Source organism: Mus caroli, chromosome 5, assembly GCF_900094665.2.
Source record: "Mus caroli chromosome 5, CAROLI_EIJ_v1.1, whole genome shotgun sequence".
NCBI classification, from domain to species: Eukaryota; Metazoa; Chordata; class Mammalia; order Rodentia; family Muridae; genus Mus; species Mus caroli.
Genome location: NC_034574.1, coordinates 42,773,315 through 42,788,035, shown reverse-complemented (window position 1 = coordinate 42,788,035; position 14,721 = coordinate 42,773,315). Strand labels below are relative to the sequence as shown.

Below are 14,721 nucleotides of genomic sequence, written 5' to 3'. Positions count from 1 at the left end.
ACATCATTGCATACACTAGCAAGATTTTGCTGAAAGGACCCAGATATAGCTGTCTCTTGTGAGACAATGCCGGGGCCTAGCAAACACAGAAGTGGATACTCACAGTCAGCTATTGGATATTATGGCTTTCAATACAGTATTTTTTTATTAATTTTTTAATTAGATATTTTCTTCATTTACATTTCAAATGCTATCCCAAAAGTCCCCCATACCCTCCTCAACCCACTCCCCAACCCATCCACTCCCACTTGTTGGCCCTGGCATTCCCCTGTACTGAGGCATATAAAGTTTGCAAGACCAAGGGCCCTCTCTTCCCAATGATGGCCGACTAGGCCATCTTCTGATACATATGAAGCTAGAGACAAGAGCCCCGGGGGTACTGGTTAGTTCATATTGTTGTTCCACCTATGTGGTTGCAGATACCCCACCCCCCAGCTCCTTGGGTATTTTCTCTAGCTCCTCCATTGGGGGCCCTGTTTTCCATCCAATAGCTGACTGTGAGTATCCACTTCTGTGTTTGCCAGGCACCAGCATAGCTTCACAAGAGACAGCTATATCAGGGTCCTTTCAGCAAAATTTTGCTGGTGTATGCAATGGTGTCAGTGTTTGGAGGCTGATTATGGGATGGATACCTGGGTATTTTTATGGGATTCCTGAGTCTATGAATGATTGAGTCTCTGATTCTTGTGCCTTCTCTTGGGCTCTTTTTGTTCTTTTGGCTTTTCTAGTCCAGCTGTGACATGATAGGTTTTATTTATATTATTATATTTTATTTTGCTATAGTTTATTCTTGTCTTTCTTGAAACCCTCTTCTTTTCTAATAAGAGAAAGAAAGGGTGTGGATCTCCGTGAGAGGGGACGTGGGGAGGAACTAGGGAGAGTAATCTGATATAGTATGAGAAAAGAATATATGTTTAATAATTCAATTAAAAGAACAAAGAAACAAAAAGAAAAAACCCTATTTGTGTTTTCTGCTAATACCTAGATTCACAAATTCCAAATATCTGATGCCCAATCAAACCTGTGCCAAGTGTTCATTTTCATGATCTCTTCTTGAATGAAATTGTGTGCTTTTGTAGTTTAGAGACATTAAGTTATTTCAAAGCATGTTTCACACAATGAGTTCTGCTTCAAATGTATCAAAAAACATTACTGGAGGGTCACAAAGTAATAAACAAACAAACAAAACAACAACATTAACACTGAAGGCAGAAATTAAAAAAAAGAGATTCTGTTCTTGAGAAATAAAAATGTTTGAATGTTAATAGAGTCCAGAACAAAGTGAGCACTTGGTAGCATTTCCAGCACACAGGAGCAAATATACAACTGAGCACTTTGCCCATAAGCAAGTATGCATATAAAAATCTTAAGTTAAAACTGAAAAATTCCACTGATCGTGGGGTACCCACCCCCAATTAATACATTTACAACACAGCCTTTACACCAAAAGGTCAGGAAACATCTCAAGAGAGGGATGCTAAGAGCTTTAAGTACCAGGGTCAGTGAAAGTTATAAGGAGAAGGTGGATCTTGGAGGAATTGCAGGATGAGGTAGGAAAATATATTGTCTGACCTTCTCAAGGAGTTAATAGAATTCTATTATTTAAAAATAATTTTAAACTATTTTGATATTCCAAAGAAAGCCTATTCTACAGGTTGGCACTAAATATCAGATACCTTCACTGACAAACTACTCACATATATGAAAGTTTACTACTTTTTCAAAACACTCCACCCATGCTGTCTTCTTTGTACTCCCTAGCACAGGTGGTTCTAGCTCAGGTAAAGAGAGGTTTCTCAATCTCCGTGCCCTCACTTCTAGGACCAATGAGGAGTAACTGGGCAGTAGTTAGTAACATCGGCAATTACTGAGTTCTTGAGATTCATTGTCAGTCCCGTTCTTTTCAAGTCCCTCTATGGATGGTTTTATTCAAATAACAACAGACATAAATAGAATAGCAATCAAGTTTTATAGCTCAGACACCTATAGCATAAGTCGGGCTCTCACCCAGACCACAGAGCCAGTGACAAATCCTGATGAGCTAAACCCTGCTTGCCAGATTCTTATCCATATACAATTAATAGTAGTAATATATTTTTATAGCCTTTTCCTTTTTGGTGGGTGAAGAGAATCAAAATGCCAAAGTATCATTTTTATTGAGCAATAATCATAAAACATTTCTTCTGAGAGCTTCAGCAGAAAGTTTGGAAGTCACTCTTCAGTACAATAGATGTAATAGACATTTTACTTCCTGAAGCAGAAGCATAAATCATTAACTAGAGAACACATTTCTTGTCAGTGTTTCTAATTTCAGCCTTGAAATGTTTGTACTGAATGAGTAAAGCAGCGGTGTGATAATAAATCCCCCTGATGAGAGGCTGTCAGGAAGAAATTGTCAGATTAGCAAGACAAGGGAGAAAAATCGCTGTTTTAGTGGTGATCCTTGAAAGGGGAATAAAAAATTAAACAGCGTAAGAATTGAGTATTTCCAAGGTTTTATTCAATTACACTTTTCTAACATGGAGGTGTTGGTATGGATGTTTGGGAGTTTAGAAGGGTGAGATGTAAGCCTACTATTATTATTATTATTCATAAAAATGAAACAGACTGAGTGAGGTCACTGTCTGATATTCTCTTAGAAGGGCATTATGTTGAAACCTGAATTCTCATTGACTGGCCTGATCAGTGGTATTTATCACTGTCTTTATGATATAATTCAAGAAGGTGGGCGCAGATACTTGAGAAATGTGTACTGAAAGAATAGGCTCACAAGAAAACATCATATGAAGGGAGATCAAGGAAGGAACCAATGAACGACTGGCTGGTCTTACTCCCTTAACTTCAAATCACAAGAGGCAAGGTAGGTTACACACTCCAGAGTTAAGGTTTAAGGACACTCTCGAATATTAATTATGTTGTGTTGCCATAACAGAATGGCATAACCACCTGTTGGGCCATATGAACAGAATATGCTAACATATGGTTTTACTTGTGTCCTCTGAAGGCCATGAAGAAGAAGGTAGAATTCTGCTACCCTTTCCTGCCTTCTGGAAGGTACAGGCATATATTATATGTGAGCTTCAGGTCTTCCCAACTATCCTATCAGCTTGTCTGTCTTGTCTAAGTTGACTCTTCACATGACAACAGCAGTTAGGATGTTTATTTATAAGAATAAACTTGACTCACATACAGAGTGCTCTGACATGAGGTCAATCCATTTGAGAAGATAGTTCTGAGTAAGATCAACTTTGAAATTAGTAGCCTGAGTAAACTGGCACTTGTGCAAGTTTATCCAATTGCCTCAAGCTGGCCTGAGATATCAACCTTGGGGTTTGGCTTGGACTTTACAATAAAATGTGAAGAGCAACGTTCAACCCATCATTAATAGAGAATATTTTATTTTAACGTGTACCTTATGATTAACCAATATATGATTAAATAAAATACTCCTTTTCAGTTACTTTTAATTTCACTTAAGAACTGGAATGATTATAAAGCTCATTGACCATCTAAGTAGCAAAAGATAGGTCACTATGTCAATGTGTAATAATGATTAAATACTTGAATTTCATGGGTTAAAATACATTGTATAGTATCTATGTTTTCTTGACTGGGTGGCTTAACAGAAATTTATTTAAAATTGTGGAAACAGAAAGTCCAAAATTGAAAGTTCAACAGTATTTATATCCTCACAGGACATTCTTTTTGGCTTTTAGTTATTGGAATCCTTTCCATGTGCATATAAGGTAGTATTTTTTGTTTGTTTCTTTGTTTTAGAATTTTCCCCTTTTATTGGAGATTTTCTTTAGTTACATTTCAAATGTTATCCCCTTTCTAGGTCTTGCCTCCAGAAAACTCCTATTTCATCCTCCCTCCCCCTTCCTCTATAAGAGTGCCTCCCTACCCACTTCCCCCTTTCTGCCCTGGCATTTCCCTACACTGCGACATCAAAATTCCTCAGGCTGTTCCTCCCACTGATGTCTGACAAGGCCATCTTATGTGGCCACTTATGTGGCCAGAACCATGGGTCCCTCCTTGTGCACTCTTTGGTTGGTGGTTTATTCCCTGGGTGCTCTGGAGAGGTCTGGTTAGTTGATATTTTGTTCTTCCTATGGGATTTCAAACCCCTTCAGCTCTATCAGTCCTTTCTCTAACTCCTCCCTTGGGGACCCCATGCTCAGTCCAATGGTTTGCTGAGAGCCTCCACCTCTGTATTTGTCAGGCTCTGCCAGAGCCTCTCAGGAGACAGCTATATCAGGCTCCTGTCAGCAAGCACTTCTTGGCATCCACAATAGTGTCTGCATATGGGATGGATCCCCAGGTGGGGCAGTCTCTGGATGCCTTTCCTTCAGTCTCTGCTCCACAATTTGTCTCTGTATTTCCTCCTGTGAGTATTTTGTCCCCCCTTCTAAGAAGCACTGAAGCATCCACAATTTGTTCTTCCTTCTTCTTGTGCTTCATATGGTCTGTGAACTGTATCTTAGGTTTTCCAAACTTTTGGGCTAATATCCAGTTATCAGTGAATGCATACTGTGTGTGTTATTTTGTAATTGGGTCGCCTCACTCAGAATGATATTTTCAAGTGCCATCCATTTGCCTGCAAATTTCATGAAGTCATTGTTTTTAATAGATGAGTAGTACTCTATTGTGTAAATGTATTAATTTTTCTGTACCCATTCCTTTGCTGAAGGACATCTGGGTTCTTTCCAGCTTCTGGCTATTATAAATAAGACTGCTATGAACATAGTGGAACATGTGCCCTTATTACAAGTTGGAGCATCTTCTGGGTATATGCCCAGGAGTGGTATAGCTGGGTCCTTTGGTAGTACTATGTTCAATTTTCTGAGGAACTGCCAAATTGATTTCCAGAGTGGTTGTACCAGTTTGCAATCCCACCAGCAATAGAGAGATTGCACATCCTCCCCAGCATCTGCTGTCACCTGAGATTTTGATCTTAGCCATTCTGACTGGTGTGAGGTGGAATCTCAGAGTTGTTTTAATTTGCATTTATTTGATGACTAAGGATGTTCAATATTTCTTTAGGTACCTCTGGGCCATTCCAGTTTCCTCAATTATATGTTGTTTGTGCCCTAATCCCATCATCTTATAAGGATGAGAATCACTGCGTAAGGGCTTAACCTGCAGACATTTTATGTAATTTAATTTATAATCGTATCACTAAACATTAACATATTTTGAGGTAATGAAGGTGATCAATTGGAGGGCTTCAAAACATGAATTTTAAAGGATATACATAGCAAATAAAAATTACTTCTCATTATATTTCAGGGGGAACAAAGCTTTGGAGTAGTTAATAGCCTGGATATGGTCCCTATATTATAATGGTTCAACTTCAGTGATTCCATAGTGAGGTGGAATCAATAAACAATCACCACAACTCTGCTTCAATTTACAAAACTTGATCTTTTTCCAGTCTATCGATGTCTGGTAGCACCCTCTCAGATTGTAGGATAATAGGTAAAAAACTACAGGTCCCATTCAGTTAAGAAATCACAGAGGGTAATAATTTACCTTCTACAGCAGCAGACAGGCTCTCCAAACCTTGATGTTTGCTCCATGGGTTAGATATGTTAGCGGATTTTTTTAACTTACCATGTTTTAAATTTACCATGGACTACCATGTCATAGTGAAGGAACATAGTGAAGTGTACGATCATCTACATAACTAGACTCCTTGTGTCCTGTTGGTTCTCCATTCTTTTGTTCTTACCAATCTGGTTTGGGCTAGATCACCAACTTGCTCTTACTTTCTGCAACCGAGAACTAAATATTCTTCATGTGTATCATATTAACATTTTACATTGATTTTGAATAGTAGAGAAATCATGAGTGGATAGGAAAAGCCAATATACATATATCAAATTTTCCTCCAAATAAGAGGAGTTGAAGTTAGTAACTATGTTTTCTTCCTCAACATTTCTTGATTACAGAGCCTTGCGACATGTAGTGAAAGTACTGAACATACTTCAAATGGCTGTTTACTTAGCATTAATATTCATGTGAAATACCAAACCTTGATTACAATCTACCATTCTCTAAGCAAATGAAGAGGGAGAGGTTTCTGGTCATTCATTCATCTACTAGCAGTGTAACATCTTGCCATGAGCACTGTCATTCCTTTAGAAATATAATTTCTCCTCCTGGGAAAAATGTTACAATACATTCCATTCAATCATCTTAAAGACTTCTTAAAGACATGCTTATCTCTTAATAGTCTTGTTATCTTGGTGCAAATTTGCAGTTACCATATGTCATCCTACTTTTTGTAAGATATTCTGACTTTTAACTGTATCAGCAAGAATGAAGGTAATTCTTTTCACAGAAACACAAATGGAAGCTTTTTACTTTTATGGAGCCCAAACAAATGTTTGTGGATTAGTGATCACAGAATCTCTGACTAGCTTTGCCCTGTACTTTAAAATCTGCACAAATATTTGTAAGATGCTGAACCCTGCAGAAGATATTTTCTTTAGTTGAGGACTCTGATGGCCTTATATACCTTAGCAGAACTACTTTTCTTTAGCATTCTGCAAGATGTCAATGTCTCCTCTCAAAGTAAAACAGTGGTTTTATAGCCTTAATTTTGTAGGGAAACTATAGCCCCAAGTTGAGCCACCATACACCCGCAGAAAAATCCTTCACAGTCTATTATTCATTCATAATGTACCATAAATCTGAATGGTTTAGCCTATTACCAATCAGCTTAGATTCATGTGCAAGTCAGAGTGATTATCTGAGGTTTCAGAGAATACATCCTTTTCTTGTTACAAAAATTTAAGCAGGCAGCCACAGTAGCAAACAGAACACGAAGACTCAGGCAATTCTAAGACAACAGCTAGAGAATCTACAGACATATGAATGATTAAATTCTCAATCACTGTAATTATGCATTTTTCCCATAAGAAAAAAATAGTTAGGACCCCCAAAACATCACTGAACATATTTAATTAAATAAATTTATGCTATATTTCAAGATAAAGACAAAATGAGTTTCATAGAACAAGAGCCAGCAATTCTCTATCCCACAAAGTCTAGTCAGCACCTTAACCTGTTTAACTTTCTAAAACTTACAGTGAAAGACTAAAAGGATATATAATGAAAAAGAAAGAGGGTCTCCACAAAAACAAATGAGTAGGTTTTGTTTTTCTAGATCAGTAATATTTCGTAGGTCTTACTTTCTGATCATTCCTCTAGATATCTGGCATTTGCATTTAATACAGTGGGTAATTTTCCCTCCCTTCTAATCCTAAACAATTTCTTGTGTGTGAGCTGTCAAGTCCTAAGTCCATCATCAGCCTTCAACACTGCTGATCCTTTGCCCAATCTCAGGACTCCCTCTGTGCTCCTGCTGGAATCCGATGCACACTTTTCTTATCTCTGTCCCATTTTAAACCTATCTATAAAATGTGTGCAGCGAGCTTCAACCGGCAAGTACCACTAGACATTCTCCTCCCTTATAAGTGACAATGTGAAACTTTATAAATATGCTTTTTATCAAAATACTCAACATATGCCAGTCGTGATAACCTCCACATTGGATGCCTTCATGTATTCTCTCTAATATCATTCCTTTTCTTATCCAGGGCTTGTCATACAGTAGATTACAATACATTAGTTAAGAGTGAGACATTTTCCATGAAACAACAGCCTAGGGAGCTAATAAAATAGATAATTCTCCCTTCTAAGATAAGCATTGTGCTATGAGTTACTTTTAAGACATTTAAAAAGAAGTTAAAGAAACTTTTAACCTTGCAGAAAAGGACTCTTTCACATGGAGATGGCATTATTTGACTCATTCTGAGTATGATTACCAGAAAGAATGACTAAGCTCTGCTTTTATGAGAAATGGATTTAAGTCCATGTGCACTTGTTGGGAAAATTTTTGAAGTAGTCAAATAATGATTTAAAGTATTGTGCTAAGAAGGATTTTTTAAAAAAATAATGGTTGTGGCAGCATTTATGCTAACAATGGATATCTTAAAAGATGATGAACTATGAAAAAGCTTTGCAAGTGCTTCCTAAAATAAATGCCAAACATAAGTTATTACATTTCTTCCTGGTAGAACTACCTGCTTTCTTTGAGTCACTGAGACAAATCTGCATGGACAACATAGACACATAGCTAGAAATTATGACTAACACCTGTGTTCCCACAGATGGTCAAGGCAGTTATAACTGTGAAATGCAGGAAACTCTCATTAATACTTTTGTACCAACTGCACATGAAAATTAGTAGCCAAACAGTAAATATTTCCAAAATTTTACCATGTTTACATTTTTAGGTCATTATGCACCTTAAACACAACTGGTTGGTATAACAATAACAGATCCACTTGATTAGACTAGATTAAGAAATAGTTATTTCAACAGTTCTGGATGCTCAGAGATCTTAGGTCACAGAACAATATGGCTAGACTTTGCTGAGTACTGTCTTCATGAGAGACAGATTTTACAAGGCAGATATAGGAGGGAAAGACATATAAGAGAGTGGCAAAGGGGAGAAAGATAGAGTTGGTTTTTTTTTTTCAAATTATCCCCAAACTTTCATAAAAATATTTTCATTTTTGCTTTTCCAGTCCAATATTATTACTAATTTGCAGATCTAATAGAAATATTTTTTAAAAGTTACAAATCACATTCTTCCACCAATGAACAATTCTATTCTTCAAAGGAAAACAAGCATTAAAACAGGAAGGTGTAGGAATGCTTTGACTTTCACAACAAACACAAAAAGCCAGATGGAGTTGGACAAATCCTGTTGTACCCAACATTGCATTGAGTACTAGCCTAAACACCATGGACACCACCAAGCCAGCAGAGTGATACCAGATATCTGATACCAGAATAGAGTAACCCTCATAGGACACTGGAGATAAGACTCCAGTGAACATTGTTTAATTACATTCCTCTTTTACTCACAGGTTCTAAACCATCTTATTTCACAATATAATTTTAACAAACATTTTTAAAAAGCAAACTAGGGAAGGACTATCTGTGGCATTGTTTAAAATGGTCATTAGTTAACAGCTGCAGACAGTTACTAGGGCAGTGCCATATCTAAAGGTATGGCTTCCCCACTCAAGCAAGCAGAGGGGTTGGTGGCAAAAACCTGCTTTTATCTCTCATATCCTTAAAACATGACAGTACAGGATGAGATAGCCATACCAACTAACCACTAAGGTCACAAGCAGTATGCAAAGTGTATCAGAAATCTACTCTGTTTGGGACTTCTGTTCTACTCTTTAAACAAAAAGGTTTTTCAATAAGGCTTTCATTTCTCCTCCCAGCTGGACACAATGCTTCAAGAAGTAGCTTTTACTATTCAGACATCTCTTCCACCATGTTCTTTCTTTCTTTCTTTCTTTCTTTCTTTCTTTCTTTCTTTCTTTCTTTCTTTCTTCTTCTTCTTCTTCTTCTTCTTCTTCTTCTTCTCTCTCTCATTTTTATTTTATTTTTTTTATTTTTTATTTTATTTTTTTGGTAGTGTCACTGATCTCATCTGCAGCCTCAGCCCCACTTGCTAGCTCAATTTTTTTACTTTTTCCCTTCCCCTTCCCCTTCCCCTTGTCCCTCTTCCTCCTCCTCCCCTTCCTCCTCCTCCTCCCCCCCTCCTCCAACTGGGGAACCGCTGGAGGAGTCTTATCACTTTTCACTCTTGCTCTCCCTTTTCCTTTTTGTGAGTTTCCACTGCTTCAGCCACAAGTGCTTTCATACCAGAATCACCATAGTCAACATATTTCCAGGTGGCAGGGGGGTTGTCTGTGGGTTTGCTGTGCTTTCCCAGAAGGCCCTGCTTGATCATCATCTCCTCCTGGCTTGCCTTTGGACCTAAACCTCACTTGTGAGGATGACTGTCTCTCTCATGATCACCCTCTTTATCTTGTCTACTACACCAGTGCCACACATAGATATTAGTGCTGTAGTCATCAATGCAATAGACATGCCGATGGATTCCTGCCTTATGGTAATGACTACAATCTCTTGGTTGACCTCAATGTCATCCTCATATCAGAGAATACCTAGAAGCATGATCTTGGCCCCATAGCAGATTATATTCATTGCACTATATTTCATAACCATTTGTTTATAAGATGTCAACAGCTTTTCCAACAGGTAAACAACACGCTGCAAGTAACTTTCATCCTATGCTTATCATACAGCCATGAGAATTGAGTTCATTGTCACTATGTGGTTCTTTTCACTTGTGACTCCAGAACACACCCTCTGAAGTTCCTGCATCTGACCATCAATACCCAGCATGGTGTATGCATAGTGTCCAAACATAGGTACCAGTTTCATGACTTACCCAAAAGATTCCTGATCTTTCTGGATCATATTCTATTATTTTGCTCTCATAAGCAGTCCTCACTCATAGCTTACTCTTTATTGAAATAATAAGGGGGGTTGCTGAAACTAGGCATTTGTCAGAGTTTCTCGGGCACTAGAAAGCTGAGTACCCCCTTTAATAGCACTGTGCTGCTGTACAGTGCCCACTTACTCTTTTCCTACACTCTGTTTTGATTTCATCAACTGAGTGGCTAGTTTGATGAAAACAAACTACCAACCAGTCACCAGTGTGGCACTGTGGCCTGTCCTCTACCCAAAGTATTTGTCAGAACCAGGCTACTACCTCATGGGAAGAGGGGTTAGAGGGTATGTCAAGATTGATGAAACCTGTCCTGATATAGTCCCCAGTCTCCCTCTTCAGAGGACTTAAACCACAAGGAGTAAATGTATGTTGTCCTTACATTTAGCTTATCAAAATTCTTTAGTAACAAGGGCCACTGAGAAGTGTCCAATTGAGCCAGTTTAGATTCTAGTTTGATAAGAAATTCTTCAGCATACTGTATTTCAGCTATATCTTCTTTTAGTAATGGCTTCCAGTCTTCTTTCTTCTTATACTTCTTTGGGAACGTAATAACTTCTGCATCTGCCATTTTGCACTGTTCTGAGTGTGTTCTGCCAAGCTGCTACAAGCTAGGAGACTCTGATAGACTTCTTTTTTATAAGACCACTAATCCTAATATGAGGATTCTACCTCATGACATCATTTAAACCCAATAGTCTAATGACCATCTCAGATCTACCTATTTGCAGTTAAAACTTAGAGCAATCAAAACCAGAACAAAAAACTTTGTGGGTTTCATCTCTCAGTAGTCCAAACCTCCCATGTGTATTACATGTATATAATAAGGTGCAGAAAGGTAGAAAGAATCTTATTTCATGGTCTCATCAAACATAATAGAGCATGGTAAGAGCTCATTGCCTGCAGTATGCCTAAGTGAGTAGACAACCAATTAATACAGGAATAGAGTACAGACATAGAGACACTGGACATAGTACCCGCCTTAAAGGAAACCTTGGACCACTATAATATGGAATGCCCTGTATGTGGTATAGACAGAATGTGGCTTTAGAAAGAATGGCCTCATCATGGAGATAGATAATCTGGAATTGTAATGACCTGAAATAATGCAGAGAAGGAATTATTAAGTGATGGATTTTGCAATAATAAGCTCTAAATATTATAAGATATAGTCTTTTTCACCAGATGTTACACATTTGTTTCAAAGATGGTGATGGAAAACAATTACTAAGATTTAGGCCCTAGACAAAACTTTGAGTCACTGACTCTGTAGCAATGAAAGCTTGTTCCATCTTTATCTTTGACTTTGTGCTCTTTGTTTTTCTTAAGACTCACTTCAGTTTAGAGAAATTTTAGACTGACAGGAAAACATAAAAAGTTCTCATGTATTCTATACATAGACAACCATCTACAATATTAATTCTGACTATAAATCAGTTCAATCTGCTAACACTTGATGATCATCCACTAATACAATGCACCCCCATGTCCATAGAGAATGTGAAGGTCTTTCAATACCTTTGCATGAACAGTGACTTATGATAAATGTTTAATGAACTGTGTCAGTCATTACATAATATAGAGTATGTTCACTGCTCTACAAAGCCCCTCCTCTCTTACATGTCCCTAATTGGAAACCACTGGGCTTTGTCATAGAGTTGAAGCTAAACATTGTGTGGCCATTTCATAAACTTGTGTACTAAGAATTATGTGGAACTGCTTAAATGAAGACACATAGAGATGCTCTAGAGCTCTTTATGGCCTACTGTGTCAGTATTTGGTGTTGGCTGGTATTCCATTGTCTGGAAGTGAAATAATGTATTCATTCTCTTACTGAAAGCCATCCAATTTACTTAGAATGAAAGTAAAGTACAACTATTTAACACAATTTTATGAGCATAAGCTCAATGGTATACAGGGCCAGAACCTCTCAAATACAGTAAGTCATTTCTTTGTTTGTCCATAAGAAGATAGTAATTGACCCTAAACCCAGGAGTCCTTTCACACAATTTTTTTTCATAACAAATCAAGACATTCTGGTAAAGTTCTTGGAAAACAATTCCATTGACATTTTGGCTGTATGTACACATTCTAGATTAAATTGTTTAAGATCTAAAGGTTAAAATGACAATAATGGAATTCTCTGAAAAGGGCCTTAGCAAAATTCTCAATAACAAACCATTGCATAACAATGATACAATGTATCTAAAATTGTAGAGATCACAGGTGGGCATGATCACAATTAAATATTTCAGGGTAGGGACAAGGAAAATTGAAGGGGAAAATAAGATGAGGTACTTTATAAAAAAAATACAATTAACAACTCACTGAATTATTCAAAATGATATGTTTCCAAATGGCATTTTGGTTTCTTTTTTTTTTTTTTTTTTTTTTTTTTGACAAGGTTTCTCTGTATGGTCCTTGCTGTCCTGGAACTCACCTTGTAGACCAGGCTGGCCTCGAACTCAGAAATCCACCTGCCTCTGCCTCCTAAGTGCTGGGATTAAAGGCGCGCACCATCATGCCCAGCTAGCATTTTGGTTTCTATATCGTGTGCCTTAGCTGTATGCACTTACCCATTCTCCACTCGGTTCTGCTCCCCATTGCAGCCAATCCTTCCTTTTCACAGAGAGTTTCCTTTCTCCTTTCATGTATGTAAATATAAAGGGAGATACCCATGACCACAACCTATCTATATAGTGTAAGTTCTGAATTTTAAAGATAATGGAGAATGAGTCTCTCTGTGCCTGGCTTATTTCATTTAATATGATGATCCTATTTTCATGTAAATAACATTTCATTATTTATAGTGAGCCACATTCTGTTTTTATAATATACACTATGTACTTTCTACCTGCTCTTATGTTCAGGTCCATTTGGATCTACTCCATCCCTTGACTCTTGTGAATATTGACTCAGGAGATATGGATGTGCAAACCTCTCTGTGGTTCCATCTGCATTTACATCCTTAGTGACTTGTATAATTTACACCCCAACAAGTGATTGATGAGAGTCCCTTGTGAAGCTATTTCACGGAGTATATTAGATCTCAGATCCAAGCTCTGTTTATCTGTTTTTATTTATTATTGTTGTACATTGGGTGTGTGATGAGCATCTCACCTGCATAGTAGCTTTACAGTTGAAGCCATCTTGTGGTCCTAAGGCTTCCACAATTTTGAAGAGACATTCTGACCTGCAACCAGACTATTTGGAACTTGCATGCACCATAATGCCTAAACTTACTCCATCTTGTAAAGTAGTGGAGTGAGCCTTTCTCAAACCTGTACAGTTTTCATTGTAGACTTCCTGAAGCTAGAGCAGTTTCAGTCTTCCAGGTGTCTCGGGTCATATGCTGCACACTCTCAAATACCATAGGCATACAACACTGCATTTTCTATTTTGAGATTTGTTGTTTAAGTTGTTTTTGAGATCAAGCACATTTGAAAGTCCAGTGATAAGCTGATTTGTTCTCACTGTTAGTCTGAGATTGATAAAACACTATTTGTTATGAGAAAAAGATACATAAGTAACATTTGGATAGAACCTATCCTTCCATGTCTTTTAGACTCAATGCAATGAGTTCCATTTACTTCTATAATCTCATTCCTTTTGTCCAGTGTCTAGTGACAGGTAGTAATGTAATCAGGGAAACATAATTATTGCTTTAGAGTGTGTTTAAAATTATCAATATTAAAAAAATACATGTCCAAATTTACACTGAAATATGCATCAAGTTCTGCTACAGAAACTATATCTCTTAGTTTCTTTTTGCTGCTGGGCTTGTCACTCACTGTACTTCTCTATCAGAGTTTAAATGGATTCTCTTTTAAACTGTGAAGTGACTCGCAAAGGTCTGCCGTAGAAGAGGGCATAGATGTGAAAATAAGTGAAAGAAGAATGACATGTTTGTTTTGGGTGTTCAAAGCAGCAATGCCCCAGAGCTGAGGCTCACAGAGGAACAAACCTGAATAAAACATGGGTGCCACTCCTGGAGGAGCTTCCCTATTGACAGCAGAGCTTAATGCATGGAAATCAATACAATTCCGAGGGGAGAAACTGCATTCCTGATGTGAGAGATGACAGTCCCAAATAGCCAACATTCATTTAGACAGCAACCCTGGGAGCTATTTTTTCAAAGAGATGGCATTTAAGAGAATATATATATATATACTTGTTTCATTAACAAATTTATAGGAATATATCTTGTCAGAGCATCAGGAATCTTAATTACTCTTATTTTTTTTTATTACGTATTTTCCTCAATTACATTTCCAATGCTGTCCCAAAAGTCCCCCATACCCCCCCCCACTTCCCTACCCACCCATTCCCATTCC

At 37.6% G+C, this 14,721-nt stretch overlaps 1 protein-coding gene and 1 pseudogene across 4 annotated transcripts in view; one reads left to right on the top strand and one right to left on the bottom strand.

Annotated features, from left to right (window-relative positions):
- Window positions 1-14,721, top strand: part of Kcnip4 (potassium voltage-gated channel interacting protein 4) — a 1,098,278-nt gene that overhangs the window by 823,393 nt on the left and 260,164 nt on the right. The window lies entirely within an intron of this gene.
- On the bottom strand, window positions 9,340-11,020 carry LOC110293919 (annotated as a pseudogene).